We start from the raw sequence: 15,399 nt of genomic DNA, 5'->3' as shown, positions 1-15,399 counted from the left end.
CTTTTGCTTATTAGATAAATACATACATTTAAGGCTAAAATTGGCATTTTGCTCACTCTTTCTCAACTGAAGAGGCAAGATGGAGAGACTGGCCTACAGAAGAGGAAACACATGAACTTCATCACACAGTTACCCTGGTATGGAGAGTGTGGAAGCTCTAAACTGACTCTTGGCTTCAGGATTCCCCAATTGTTTTTCTCCCAGAGAAGCATAGGCCCCACATTTGACTTTATGTCCTAACCACACACATATGGGCATCTTGTAACAGCACAAAGGTTAATGGCTGTAACTTGAAAGGGAATACATTTATATTAGTTATTAGAAACAAATTCTTGACTGTGAGCATGGTGAGGCACTAGAACAGGCTATAGAGTTGTGGATGTCCCACACCTGGAAGCTCAACACCAGATTGGATGGGGCTTTGCACAGCCTGGTCTCCTGTAAGGTATCCATGTGCATGGCAGGGGGGTTGGAACTAGATGATCTTTAAGATCCCATCCCAACCATTCTGTGATTCTGTGATATGGTACAGATATGACATAACTTTACTAGAGAAAACTATAGAGCTGCTTGGCAGACTCAGCATAACACCTGGAAAATAAATGAGATCAGTCACCAAAATCAGATTTTTATGGAAACTGTTCATCAGCAGCAGCACCAATATTGCCTGGCTACCTCGTTTGGATAAAGTCTGCAAGGTCTCTCAAATGACACATAAATGCAGAGGAACCCATGACATTTTCCTTTAAAAAACTGAGATCTTCAAATAGTTTAAGACACTGAACTCTAGGTTTTGACAAATGCCTACCATATTACCCAAAGCTCTTTCTGATAAAGCTAAAAATTGAGACTTTTTATTTAGATGCATGCACAGAATGTATGACTTGATAAGACAGGTGAAAAAGTTAATTGTATTTTAGTAAATATAGGAAATCCTGTGAATTGCTGTTGGGGTGCATTAGTTTTAAGTTGGTTTATTCCTGTACCCCCCATTCCTGTTTATGGTTCTGCCCGGGCTCTCTCTCCCCCTCTTCTTGATCATCCCGTCAGTTGCACTTTTCCACTCCCTTTCCCTACGATTTATCTCTCCTAATCCCTCCCTGGCTGTCTGTCTGTTATTCGGTGCCCACACCCTTCCATCCAGAACCTTCTGCCTTGGACATTGAATGATTGGACCAGGGGTCAGGGTTCAACCCTCAGTTTATTCCCACTGGAGATCCGAGATGTTTGTTACATGTTATTCCCTCCTCTCAAAAATTTAGATTGGTCATTGTGTTCTGGTTATAAGGCCCTGCCGGGCATGCATTTTTGTCCGCGCTCGACGCACTTTCAATAAACCCTCTCGTTTTCCCTGTCGACGCGGTCCGGTCTTTTTGTCCTGTGGGTCGCAGCCTGGCTCCTCTGCAAACAGCTCCGTGGATTCTCGCTCTTCTGAAGGCATTCCGCCTTAAGCACTCTCCCCAGGAAGTCTCCCAGCAGGAGGGTGCCCTTCCCCCCTCAGTGCTGCTGGCGGTGCTGGCCGCAGCTTACCAGGAGAGTCAGAGACTCAGAGGCCAGCCGCCGTCGCTGCAAATTGCCTTAGAGGATACCCCTATTTCAATGTTACTTATGTTTAGCAAAGCACTTATAACTACATCCTGACATAAATAAGGACCATTATTTATGTGATTTCACTTTGCATTATTAGAGGTTTAATAATTTAAGATAAAACATTGAAGGGTACATTTTCCTGTACTCTTTCATTGTCACCATTGTAAAAAAAACAAAACGTTTTAGTCAAAGATGAGTCTCAGATTTTCAAAAATAAGATTTGACAATACCTGCTAATCTCATCTACATGTCATATAGTCTCTCAAATATATCTTCTTCAGTACATATTCCTACAACTTCAGGTTTCAAATATTCAATTATTACAATTTCTGGAGTTTCCAATCAGTTTTGTGTTACTGGTTTTTTGTTGTGAAAGTTTCTTCATTTTCTGAAAACACATTCTACATGCTTCAAGTGAAAGAAAATACTATAAAATGGAAAAGTATTAATAGTGCTATGTAGTATTTTATCATGCAGGGGAAACAAAAACACTAAAAGTCTTTTTAATATTTATTGTAATATTTTTAAATGCTAACAAAGTGCTACTCAATCTCCCATATTTCCAATTTTTTACAATGAAATAATTATGGTCTTGCCATATTGCCTCAGCAATACTTTTACATTTAAAAAGAACACTTTTCCCAAAATTTCCCTTGAAACAAAATTGAAATAAGAAAACAATTACAAATGCCAAGTCTCCACTTCCTTAAACAACAATTTCAAGTATTGAAAGGAATTCCACAGATAATGTTTTCTTCTATTCCCTTTTTAAATCTCTTTTTTCAATGTCAAACATTCATTTAGTCATTAAAAACACCATGGATAGGATTCAATTCACCTGACTTTAGACATCTGTATTGAAGGTCTTCATGTGAAGTACTTATTTCAATTACATTAAGCAAATAGAAAGTAGCATATTTAATATGATAAAATTGTTTGGATTGGAAACTACCTCTAAAGATCACGTAATTCAGCCCTCATTGTAATGCACAGAAACATCTCCCACTAGATCTAGATGAGATTGCTCAAATTCCCATCCAAATGGCCTTGATCACTACAAAAGATGGAGAAGTTGCTGCTGCCCAACCCCTCTGGGCAACCTGTCCCATTATCTCACCCCCGTCACCATTAAAATATTGCTTCCATATACCAAATCTAAACCTACCCTCTTTCAGTTTAACATCATTGCTCCTTGTCCTGTCACTACAGGCCCTGGCAAAAAGGCTCTCTTCTTCCTTCTTACAAGCTCATTAAAGTACTAAAAGCCCACAATAAGTTCTGGAGCCTTTTCTTCTCCAGGCTGAACACCTCTCTCAGCCTTTCCACACAGAAATGGTATTCCAGATCTCTGATCATTTTTATGGCCCTCCCAAGGACTCCGATGGTTTCATGCATTTCTTGTACTACCAGCCCAAGGGTTGAATGCAGATCTCCAGGTGGAGTCTCACAAGAGTGCAGTAGAAGGGAAGAATCACCTCCTTTTACAAACTGGCCATGGGTTGCAAGATCACATTGCTGGTTCAAGTCCAGTTTTTCACTCACCTCTATCCCCAGGCCCTTCTCTTCAGGACTATTCTCTATCCATTTAACCCACCATCTATACTGATATCAGGGATTGTCTCAACTCAAGTGCAGGACTTGTCCTGTTGAACTTCAAAAAGTTATTCCACTGAAGCCTGTGTAGACCCTCTGACTGGCATCTCTTTAGTGCATCAACTGCACCACTTGGTTTGGTGTTACCCTCAAAATTGCTGTGGGTGCTCTCAGTTCCACCGTCTGTGCCATCAACAAAGATATTGAACAGCATTGCTCACAGGATGGACCTCTGAGGGATACCCCTTATTTCTGGTTGGCACTTGGACGTTGAGTTATTGACTGTATCTCCTTGGATGTGGTCCTCCAGTCAATTTCTTATCCATCCACCTGTCTATCCATTAAACCCATATCCAACAACTCCAATTTACAAGTAATAATGTATAGGACCACATCAAAGGCCTTAGAGAAATCAAAGTAGATTACATCATTTGCTCTGCCCTTATCCACCAAGACTGTTGCTCCATTGCTAGATTTGTCAGGCATGACTTGCTCTTGGTCAAGACATGATCACTGTCTAATCACCTCTGCCTTCCATATTTCTTGAAAGAGCTTCCAGAAGTACTGGGTCCATGATCATAACAAGCACAGAATTGAGATTAATTGTTTGGAAGTTTTCAGGGCCCTCATTTTCACATTTTTTTAAATGGATGTGGTGTTTCTATTCTTCTAGTCATTGGGGACTTCACCTGAATAATCCATCTGCTGATTAGATCATGAGATGACTGCTGCAGGACAGAAATAATCTCTTATATGAAACAATTTCTCACACAGAATATATAGGGACTATGGGGCAATAGTTCAGCTATAAATATTATAACATAAATACCTAGGTTACCAGTTCTTTGTTTTCACTGATCCTCACTGCTATCTTTTATGATCAAAAAGTATTATTTTTTCATTATTCCTTCCCTCCTATTGGTGTCCACATATTGAGAACTGAACAAACCACCCAGTGACCGCTCCACAGAAGAAAAAAGAACATCTTGACTTCTATTGACTCCAGGGACAGAATTGATTAAGCTAAAAAATTTGTAGTGCTTTTGAAGAAAGATTCATTCAGAGGGTAAACACAGAAGTAAAATGGTATAAGAAGAGTAGATGCTGACGTTTTCATTTTGACATCTATCATTTCTATGCCCTGCACAAATAAAAACGAATCACACAAAGAAACACAACATCTTTTATCAAACTTGTATTCACCCATCTATGATTTAGATTACACTTTTTACAAAATAGTGTTGTAGATGTTTTTCTGGAATTTTGCCAGGTTGACTGTAGGACAAAAGGGCTGGGGATCAGGAAGCTGAAAAGCACTGAGATAATTTCAGGAATTTATTTGTATCCTCAACCTCCAGATGGCTGGCGTTTGCACATGACCTTGATCAAGTTACCAGATAGGAAGCACAAATATACAAGACCCTATAACCCATAGCCAAAGGGTTTATCTCTCTGTGATCAAACCCCCAATTTTGTATAGCACAGCTGGATGACTTTCTGTCAGAGAAAATTGCTGCTGTGTGACAGAGTACACAGATTGAAGCCAAGCGAGGTAAGAAAAACAAAAACATACACAGAAGTAAAACTGTTGAGATAATAACAATTACCAATTCAAAATTAAAGGGAGAAAAAAAACCAAAATCAACCAAAAAAAATCCCTACTAAACCAGAAAAATTTCTGACAAGTTTTCTTAAGCAATAGAGTCCTAAGAAAAAAACCACAGAGGATCAGTAGATGGGCATGATCCTCAGCAAGACTGAGGATCAGCCCTCTACAAGGAGCAGAGGCAGCACTTTTACAGCTGACTAATGATTGCCTGGGCAGCAAAGAGTCATCTGATGACTCCTCAGGGCCAGTGAGCAAATTAATGCTGAATGTAGTAGCATGAATTTCTATCATCTGTGTATATGAGAAAATAAATAATTGTTTTCAACATTTGATTTGTATATCCTTCTTGCAGGATCTCTGTGAATGGCAAAAGATGCCTGAACATGAGTGACCCAATTAAGGAGATTGCAGTTCCTCATTTTACACTGGGGAACAGCTTCTGCATGTGAAACATACTCCTCCCACTGAGGTTTTCACATACTTGCACACTTTGATAGTCTGTGAACGAACTCAGTGTATGCCAGTTATTGCTCTGACCAAGACCACACTGAGTCTATTTGCTCCAAGAAGAAATAGAACAGACTATTTTGCAACTCCAGAAACCAGATAAAAACAAAGCCTAGAAATTCACAACACGTTTCTATGCTTGTGCCAGCACTATTTTTTTTCTTCCTGGTAGACTCTACAAAGCTGACATTCATTTCTGAGGTAATTGCTGTACTTTCTGGAAGTTCAATTATGTCTTACAGTCCCAATGACAATTTGCCAAAGTAACCAATGCTACTATAATTAGTTCTTTACATTATGATGATGTTTATTTTTTTATGTCTTCTTCCTATTTCATTCATTTTCTCTTAAATCTTTTCAATGTTTCAGCAATTTCTACTGTGTCGCTAATGAGTTCAGATCTATATTTTTCCCCACAGGAAGATTCTAAGTGTGGAACAGATTTTTCAGGTAACGAACATTTTAATATCCTTTTTTATGATAAGTCTCTATAAAATAAGAGCTATAATATTTGGGTTTTCATGTATATAATATTTTTCTAATTTTATTCACTGTATGATCTACTAGTTACATGATAGCTTGCTAAAATAGTGCTAAAGGACATGTATTAAACTTAAATGGCTTTGTACTACTAAATAAATGCCTTTGCCAGTAGTGCTTAAGCATTTTATTATATAGACATAACTATTTATTTCATTCATGTGTTTATACATATATTCCAACATAGACAAGTAATTAAAAGCTTTATTTTGAGCTTTAGAAAAGTGCCAAAGCTTTGACATCTAAAACACTTTGCCAGTAGCCCTAACCAATGTTGTGTGTTTTATTATCTACTAAATAGCCACAGGCACTGATCAATACAACGGCAGAATCACTTGTCATTAATCTCAATCTGTTCTAGGTCAGCACCCTGTTACTTTCTACTGAGATTTTTTGAAATATATATTTAAGGTATCCTTTTCTTGTTCTTTTGCATTATGATTTTCCCAATTATTCTCTGACACAGGAGCTAAGCTTTTTTTCCCAGTGACTTCTACCTGAACCCAAAAATAAAATTAAAGATTGTCAAGGTTTTGGTTCTTTTCCTTCAGAAAATCTGTTTTCAACCCAGTACTACATTCTTGAAACAATAACAGTAAAATGCAGAGGGTCTGTCATCCATTTGAATTAGCTTTTCTAATATTTATTATCATTGCATGTATTAGAGCATTGTGGGGTTTTTTAACATTAAAATCTGTAAAGTCATTAATTGAAAACATTAAAGTCATGTTTTGAAAAATACACCTTCAGACATTTAATCTAGTTTTTAAGCGTTTTTTAGCAGTAAGTAATTGTCCTGAACCCAAAACCACAATAATATCCAAATAACCATTCGACTTTCTAGACTTCATGAATGGCATTAATTTAACATAAGATATTTTAAGGCAAGATATCAAACCTAAGGGGTCCTTGAGGTGTTTAGACTCAGTATAGAGAGATCTGCCTACAAAGGACTCGGCTTACCTTACTAAATTGAAAAGAGAGGATAAACTACCATATAATGTCAGTGAGACAGAATATCAGATTTCTTATCCAACCTTGCAAGATCTGCTCAGTAGTCTTTCAGTTTTGCAGTCTTTGGTACTTGCAACAAGTGCTTATAGTCATCTCACATAACTTTAATCATTAAGAACAATTAATTAATGTGACCACATTATAGTTTCCTGGGTGGAATCAATCATCCTTTGACAATGCCTCTTTTATTTCCTTCCCAGTGATTACAGAATGAGATAACCAGAACAATTTATAAACTCAACATCTGGATGGCTAAACCTAAGGTGACTTCAAACCTTGGCAAACTGTAACTGCTCTTCACAGAGAAAAATTTTGCATGGCTTAAAGCAAATAAGTAACAGATCCTTCACATGTTAGTAATAGACAGAATCTACTTTCTTGACTGTCCAAGTAATTAATGTGAAATCTCATCACCAGAGAGAAGATACCAAACTTGTTTGAAACAGAATCACAGAATCAAGCATGTTTGAGTGGGAGGCATTCTCTAAAATTAATTTAGTTCAAACTCCGCTGCAATGAGCAAAAATATTTTAAACTAAATTAGATTAAATTAGCCCAACCAGACCTTGAGTGTTTCCAGAGGTGGGGTATCCACCATTTCTCTAGGAAAGCTGTTGCAGTTTTTCACCACCTTCAACATAAAAAATTTCTTCCTTATACCACAGAACATCATAATGTGTTTAAATTCCTGAACTGCCTCTACAAACTGAGACCTATCTTCTGTCAAAAAGTACATACATTGTTAATGTCAGACAATTTTTCCCAGAGTCTCATTACATACCCCAAATTTTCAGAAAGAAGCTGAGTGGCATCAGGGTAATCACAGAAATATAGAATGGTTTGGGTTGGAAGAGAATTTAGAGATCCTGGGCAGGGACACCTCTCACTAGACCAGGGTTCTCAAACACCCATCCAACTTGGCCTTGAACTCTTCCAAGATTTAAAAATTTGCTTGGAAAAAGTGTAGCCAAATATCATCCATTCAAAATGTAATAAAAACCACCTTATTTTTAAAGGTTAATTAAAAGAATAATTTATTATAATCAACAAATATTTACAATTTTCCCATTAAAAGAGCAATGATTTACCAAAACAGAAGAGCTACTCGGGTATTTTTGCTGATAAAACAAATCCTAATGTAGGAATAGATACAAGCAATAAATCTGTCATGATTTAACTAGCTTGAAAGTGATTAATTTTGACTAATTGTGCTCATCTAGTAGGCTTTTACTTAATTATCCTAGGAAGCAAAACAAAGAACAGTTTACACAGATGTGTGTATCTGTATTGGGCTCCACTTGAATTGACTGTGACAGAAAGCTGAAGTATCAACATTTCCCATTCAGGGCTGAGAGAGATGGCTCTCTCTGCCAGATCAGCATCAGAGAGAATAATCCTGTGGGACAAGGACTGTCATTTCCCAATAAATTTGAGAAATGCCTACTGCATTGATGCCCCATGTTTCTTTTGTTGTTTTGTTTTCAATCACACTGTAATTTTAAGAAAGTCTTCAACACATTTCTGAGGCTTAAAATGTTTCTAGAAACAAAGACCACTGAAGCTGGTGGTATTACTTCAATTTATCTCAAGTAAATAGGCAAGAGATGTTTCTGGATGTACAGAAACCATCTCTGAGATTTGTTCACAATAATATGTATGCTCTTAATATCTTATGTGTAATATAGGACTTGTGTGTGACACCAGCAAACAAGCATCACAGGTTGTAAGAACAGGCCCAGAGGAAGGAAAGCAAATACATCCTAGAGATGTTACAGAGCACATAACAGCAGAACCTGTCTACTGACCAAAAAAAACAAACATGTAAGAATATCCACTTATCACCCTCACCTCAAGACCAGTTCCAGTATTGTTCCTGACCAGGCACAGCACCTAAGTCTATTTTGCAAGTGAAAGTTGGGATTTTTTAAGGGAGTGCTGGAAAGTTATACAGGGAATACATGTATATAGAGTATGTCTATACTCTACAGATTCTTCAGCTAGCTCCAGAACTAGAATTATTGCACTCTCCTAAGCACAGTGACCTGTCAAAGATAATTTACTGCTACTGAAAAGGAGAAGTGAATCAGCTTGGGACCAACTCTCACTGACACAGGCTTATCTTTTCAGAGACTGAAACTTCCAAACAGTGTTATTTTTATCTTTATAATAGCACAACATACACAAGCTAAGTTGTCTTTTATGGGATGGTATTGACTAAAACACACAGGGAACTGCTCAGCTGCTGTTCTGGGTCTTCAGGGTTGACATTCATTAAACAAATGTAGGGTGAAGAAAGTGAGAGTGATCCTCAGTGGTGTGGTACAAAGAAGCTGAACAAAGGAGAGTCAGGGTCACTCCAGGTCTTGTACCACTTTCTGAAACAAGCAGTGACACATGCCTGTGTAGGTGCAGGAAAGGCATGAGTGCCCATGATGATGAAGTCAGTGATAGAGGTAGAAGGTAAATGAGGAGGACATGAAAAAGACAGAGCCACAAGGTACACATATACAAGTCTGGGAATCTCCATTTTAAACCAGAAATATCCTCTACTTTGGCTGTCAGAACTTCCAAGGTGTTGTTTGTGTAAGTGAATGTGCATTATATGCAAGATACTTGTAAATCAAATATTGTATTGGGAGTATGGAACACTATTTCTCTTGTGCCTCTGCCCATCTGATAGCACATCCCCTTATTTTTCACAGTATGCAAAAACATAGAAGACACAGGGGAGATATCATTGATGCCTATTAAAAAATCCGAGATGCCAAGGATTCAAAAAGACAGAGAGAGCCTCTTCTCAGCAGTACCCAGTTGCAAATGGCAACACACACAGAGAATTATGGGGAATTCCACTTTAAAATAAGGAGGCTTTAACTGTGATGGTGGTCAAATACTGCAAGAAGCTTCTCAATTAATTAATAGACTATCCAGCTTTGGAAATACTCAAACACCAGCTGGCCAACCTTTTCCAGCAGACCCTGCTCTGAGCAGAGGTTGGGCAAGATGATCCCCAGAGGTGCCATTCCACCTCGGCTGATCTGTGACTCCACAGTGTGTCAAACATTTACACCCTGCACTGAGAACAACAGGTACTATTGATTTTCATTCCTAGACCAGACATGCCTTACCTAATTGAGCACATAACTAGATTATGAATCAGGGGATTCCTGAATAGTTTTTCACCCTTCATCTTAGATTAAATTTACTGCATTTTTTTTTTTTATGTTTTGAATTAGGTTATAGGGTTAAGTAAAAAAAAAGAGAGATTACAGGAAATACTTCTTAATAAAAAGAGTATTTGACTGCAATCATTTAAGGCTAATGCAGAGAAATACACTAATTTATAATAGAGCTGATTTAGGATCCTAGGAATAGAACATCAACAGGGAATACCAGTAATGGGTCTATATGTTTGATTTTGAGTTCGAACTGAAATACAAAATGTAAGAAAATAGAAGGACATAATGTAGGATAAAACAACATATGTAACTACACCCTGAGCTCCACTGATCAGCATATGCTGCTGTAGTAAAGTGCATAGTTGGCATTCCCTCCTACCTTGTTTTAAAGGGAACAATCTGGCCATAGAGAAAACACCAGAAGAACTGGTTTCCTACCACATGCCTGGGGAAACATGATCAAATAAGGAATAGATATGATTTTACATGATGAATATAGATTTTATAAAAATACTAAAGGTTAAAGAGTAGCTGTTTTGTAATATAATGGACTGAATCAACCAATCTTTGTTATTATCATTTAAAAATCCTGGTTTTAATGATCATACAGATAACACAAACTAAATTCTTCTGTATTAGTTTCAATTTTAAAAAATGTAGATTTTTTTTAAAAGAAACCCAAAGGATAAGAGATTAAATAGATTAATTCTTCCTAGACATAACAAATGTGAAAAAAAGTTAATTTTCATGTATTTGCAGCCCAAAAAATAAAGAGAATCTGCAAGTAATTTTGAAGATTACATTGATATATGTCAGTATTTTAAATTACTTCTATTAAATACATCTATCAAAACTTAAAATAGATGTTAATTTTATGACATTTAACCCAAAGAAAATACTATGCATATTCTCAATGAGTATGAAGTGTATACATTAGTGTATACATTAAAGTAAAAATATTATTACTATTACTATTAAATAGTCCTGTAGTTCTTAGGCTAGAGAGTACAAGCCTAAGAGTAGAAGAGAGTCTTCCCTTGCTTCAGTTGTGGTCATATGAAGGAAAAAAAATGTCTGATAGTTCTGATACAGCAAAATCTCCATCATGATTGGTTCCCTCAGAAATTTATATTCTTGAACCCAGCAACCCTCAGAAAAAAACAATGCCAAATTGTGTTGCCATTGCCACAATACCTAACTCCATCTCTATTCAATTGCAGAGTTCAGGATTATGAATATCTCCACTCCTCTGGCATATAGCTTGTCTGAGCTATAAAATACTGCTGTACCTATTCATTATGCCTCTCACTCAGATTTTTCATCTGTTCTGATGAAATTCCATGGTACGAGTAATTTTACTCCCCTGAAATGACTACAAAGCAGGTATAAAAGTTAGGATCATTTCAGAAAAAAATTTTGTAGTTAAAATGGAAAAGGGTGGTTTTTCTAAAACTATTTTTCAGTTAGAAAACAGTGACTTGTCAGAACTAAAATTGTTGGCAAAAAAAATAGTTTGAAAAATTTTTATGGACAGTAATATCTCTCAGGTGTGCAGTAGAACATTTCAAAGAAAAAAATGAAGAGACATTCTAGCACAGTCCAAAGGCTGAGACTTTAAACTGAACCTATAACCTTGTGTTGCATCTCTCAACTATCCCAGCCAGTACACTATGAGTACTATGAGACCAGGGTGCTTCTATCTCTCCTCTGGCTAAAATGAATTTTTAATTATTTGTGCAAAATTTAGGTAGGTGCCAGTCCATGCCAAACCTACTGACTAGTACCTTGTGAACCCTTTTTTCAAACAAGCAAAGAGAGACATTTACCTTTTCTTATTTAACCTTCCCTTATCCATATCACAGAGGAGTATTTCAACCCCTATTTTTTGTACTTCTTTTTTTTCTTTTATCTAGTGGCACTCTCATCCCTTCTTTTCCATAAATTTTCAGAAGTTTTCAGAGTTGTTTCTCTGAAGTTAGCAGGGAGATGAGGAAATGTGCTGGTTCAGCATCACAGAAGTGATCTCAAATTGGCAAACCAAAACCACTACATGGAATATGTCTGATTTCTTCATTGTTGGCATTACTTCTTTTTCCTCTTCAGCTGATTATGGGTGGATTCACAGTTCATTGTTTCTAGCATGTGCATAGCAACTGGGCGTAACTCAGTTTCTTCAAGGTAGCAAATATCTGCTTTCACATTAACTGTGTGTCCTAAAGATCCTATTAGAGAGTATCTGAAGTGAAATTTGTTCAAAAGGATAGTGACCACTTTAAGTTCCTCCTCAAAGGGAATCTGACCCAAAAGTTTTGAATTTTGATTCCAGAATCCTAAAGTTCTCATCATGTCTCACAGAACACCTGGAATCTAAATATAGCCCTTTTACAGAAGCAAAGAAAATAGAGAGTTTTGAGAACTACTTCTAAACTTTGCAAAATTAATTCCATTGTAGTAACTGAGTGACCCATCCTCTAATATACTGTTGGTATCTAGGGGTGTACAGATGTACTTACAATAAAAGAATTAGACAACATTCTCACCAGGAAAAATTTTAGTTTGGAATAAAGTTAGAAGCTGAATTACTTTGGATAGTGTCGTAATTTCATCCCACCGGGCAACTAAACACCACCCAGCCTCTCACTCACTCCCTTCACAGTGAAATGGGGGAGAGAAGAAGAGAAAAAATGAGAAAACTCATGGGTTGAGGTAAGGACAATTTAATAAGTAAAGCATAGGCTGTGCATGCAAGTCCAGAAAAAAAAGAAAACCTGAATTTGTTCACTGTCTCCCATGGGCAAGCAGGTGTTCATCCATCCCTAGGAAAGCAGGGCTTCATCACACATTGCTGTGACTAGGGAGGACACATTTCATCACTCCAAACATCTCCCCTTTCTTCTTCCACCAGCTATATAAGCTAAACATGACACCACATGATGTGGGATATCCCTTTGGAAATTGGGATCACCTGTCTCACCCTCACTGAGGATGGCTGGGTATGCACAAGGAGTTGGGAGAAGACTTGGCTGAGACATCTGAACCCAAGTTTCTGAAGGGATATCCTCACACTGGTGAGGTGGTGTGAGGAGCAAAAAGGGCTCTAACTGTCTAACTGTCTGTAAGTTCTGCTCAACCATAACTAAAATGTCTCAGGGTTATCAACAGTCTCCAGCACAAATGCAAAAGCCCCATAAAAGCTATTGTGAATAAAATTAACTCCATCTCAGCCAAAACCAGGACAGATGGAGGGCCTGGGTTCACCATTATCATTGTTGAAAAGAAGCAAAATAATGCCATTACATGCAAAAGTACATGTAAAGTGAAAAAGAGAGCAAGGTTTAATAAAAACACAAACAGAAATAAAACCAATTATTCCCTTCTGTCTGCATTTATCAATCTACATTTGGAGCACTCTGTCCAGTTTGGAGCCTTTTCAACACAAAGCAGAAAAACAGGAGATGCCCTATGGAGTGCCACAGGTTGGCCAGTGTGCTGGAGTAAAGGATGTGAGGGAAGACACTAAGGTAGCTGAGTTTCTTTAGTTGTAAGAAAAGATCAAAAATTTTACTGATGTCTTCAACTACATATTGATACTTATGGAGAACAACTCAAACTCCATTTGGAGAAGTATTATAAAATAAATTCCTACTAAATATTAAGAAATAAAAGTCACCATGAGGGCAGCCAAATACTATAGCATATTGCCCAAAGAGATGCCAGAACCTTAGTTGATGGAGATGTTGGAAAGGCAGCAACCTGAGCAACCTGACAAACATTGCAATTCCCCTGCTTTGAATCAAGGGTGGGACCAGCTGATATAAGGAGTCCCTTTCAACCAAATGATTCTTTGGTTCTGTCACTCATCCTTTTACTGAGGAATGTGTCCTCCTGATATCTCTCAGTGTTCCTGGGTCTACAACTCGACTCCTGCCCTTGAGTCTTTATTTATGTACCCAGGAAGACCTGCACCTAGATGTTTTTCTATCAGCATGCACAAACATTTGGCTCAGCTAATAAAAAGCAATATTTGCTTTCTTTGAGAAATGTATCCGTTATTTCAGTGTGACCCAGTGTAATGACTGCACAGGAAACAATAATCCACAAACAATTAGATTGGTCATTTATCTCTTTCTAATGTATGTTGTTAATCAATAAAAACTACCAACTATGCCATTACTTCTAATAACAATGTGCTCACTTTAATTACAAAAAAACTGATAGTGAACAGGATTCCTTTAAAGCTGACAAATTAGGATAGACATTCACTGTATATGTTTATTCCCATACATTTTATCACAATGAAGAGTTGTCAAAGGAGATATGTAGACACTGTGTAACTGAAAATATTGAATGATTCAGCAACCCTTGACCATAAAATCTTTTTACAGACTATAACATATTTTATAAAATCTGCAGAGACATAATATTTGAAAAAATGAAGCAGACAAAGGGCTCTGACATTTAAATCACTTATATGTTGTAATTTCCCAACAGTAGGGCATTATTAAGTCTTCCTGTTTAAAATAAATACCCTGGGTCTGTCTCTAAGACAGCAATTTTCGAGGTCACTAACTGTCATTGTTGAACCACAAGAGATTTCACATGTGGTTACCAAATAAAAATTAGTTGCTATTACTCACTTTTTCTGACTTACACTGGTATTACTCTGGCCAACATGAATGTTCTGCTATGACATCTTAAAAAAGCCCCAAACAAATAAGCTTGTCATAGAAACCATACATTTCCATACTTCAGTGTACATTCCTTACCTACAGACATCCCAGATAATATCTTTATCCATTTGATTAAAATGGAATAATTCTCTTGCTTCTTTAAAACATTCCCTTGAAAAGAATATGTTTTGAATATGACTGTGAATAGTCTCACATGCCATGAATTAGGGAAGAATAAATAAAACAAATTCAAATTTCTAGGAAATAGTCACATTTGTGGGAAAGTACAAAAACCATATGTGAATTCTGCATATGGACCTTATTTTGGTGCTTATGTATGGAGTGAGTGTTTCTCTCAAGGTGGATCTCCCCTAGAGACTGGTGAGAAACAAGATGTTTATGGCACAGATTAAAACTCAATAATATAGTGCTTTAAAAAATTACCCATTCTGCAGTCTTTATATAGCCATCTACCAAAGAGATTGACCTTATAAAATACGCCTTTGAGTACCCAGAACAATGATTTATTTACAAGTAGCTTTTAGTTAATTAATGTTTAATAGGAAAGTCAGTTAGGAATAGTGTATTTAATTTTAGCTCAAAATAGTTGGTTTTTTTTCTGAAACAAACTCCTTACCACAGTTTGTTTCCTGATTTCCTCTTTACAAACAAAATAATGATGTGATCGCAGGACTCA

The 15,399-nt window shown here is 37.0% G+C and overlaps 1 long non-coding RNA gene across 1 annotated transcript in view; it reads left to right on the top strand.

The window, feature by feature from the left end:
- Nucleotides 1-5,722: 5,722 nt before the first annotated feature.
- Nucleotides 5,723-15,399, top strand: part of LOC135289627 (uncharacterized) — a 27,453-nt gene continuing 17,776 nt past the window's right edge. The window contains exon 1 of the long non-coding RNA XR_010352385.1: nucleotides 5,723-5,749. This is a non-coding gene — a long non-coding RNA (uncharacterized LOC135289627). The remainder of the gene's footprint in view (nucleotides 5,750-15,399) is intronic.

This window comes from Passer domesticus, chromosome 1 (assembly GCF_036417665.1).
Source record: "Passer domesticus isolate bPasDom1 chromosome 1, bPasDom1.hap1, whole genome shotgun sequence".
In the NCBI taxonomy this organism is placed as follows: Eukaryota; Metazoa; Chordata; class Aves; order Passeriformes; family Passeridae; genus Passer; species Passer domesticus.
The sequence above is the reverse complement of the archived record's forward strand: the minus strand, read 5'-3'. Positions and strand labels throughout refer to the sequence as shown.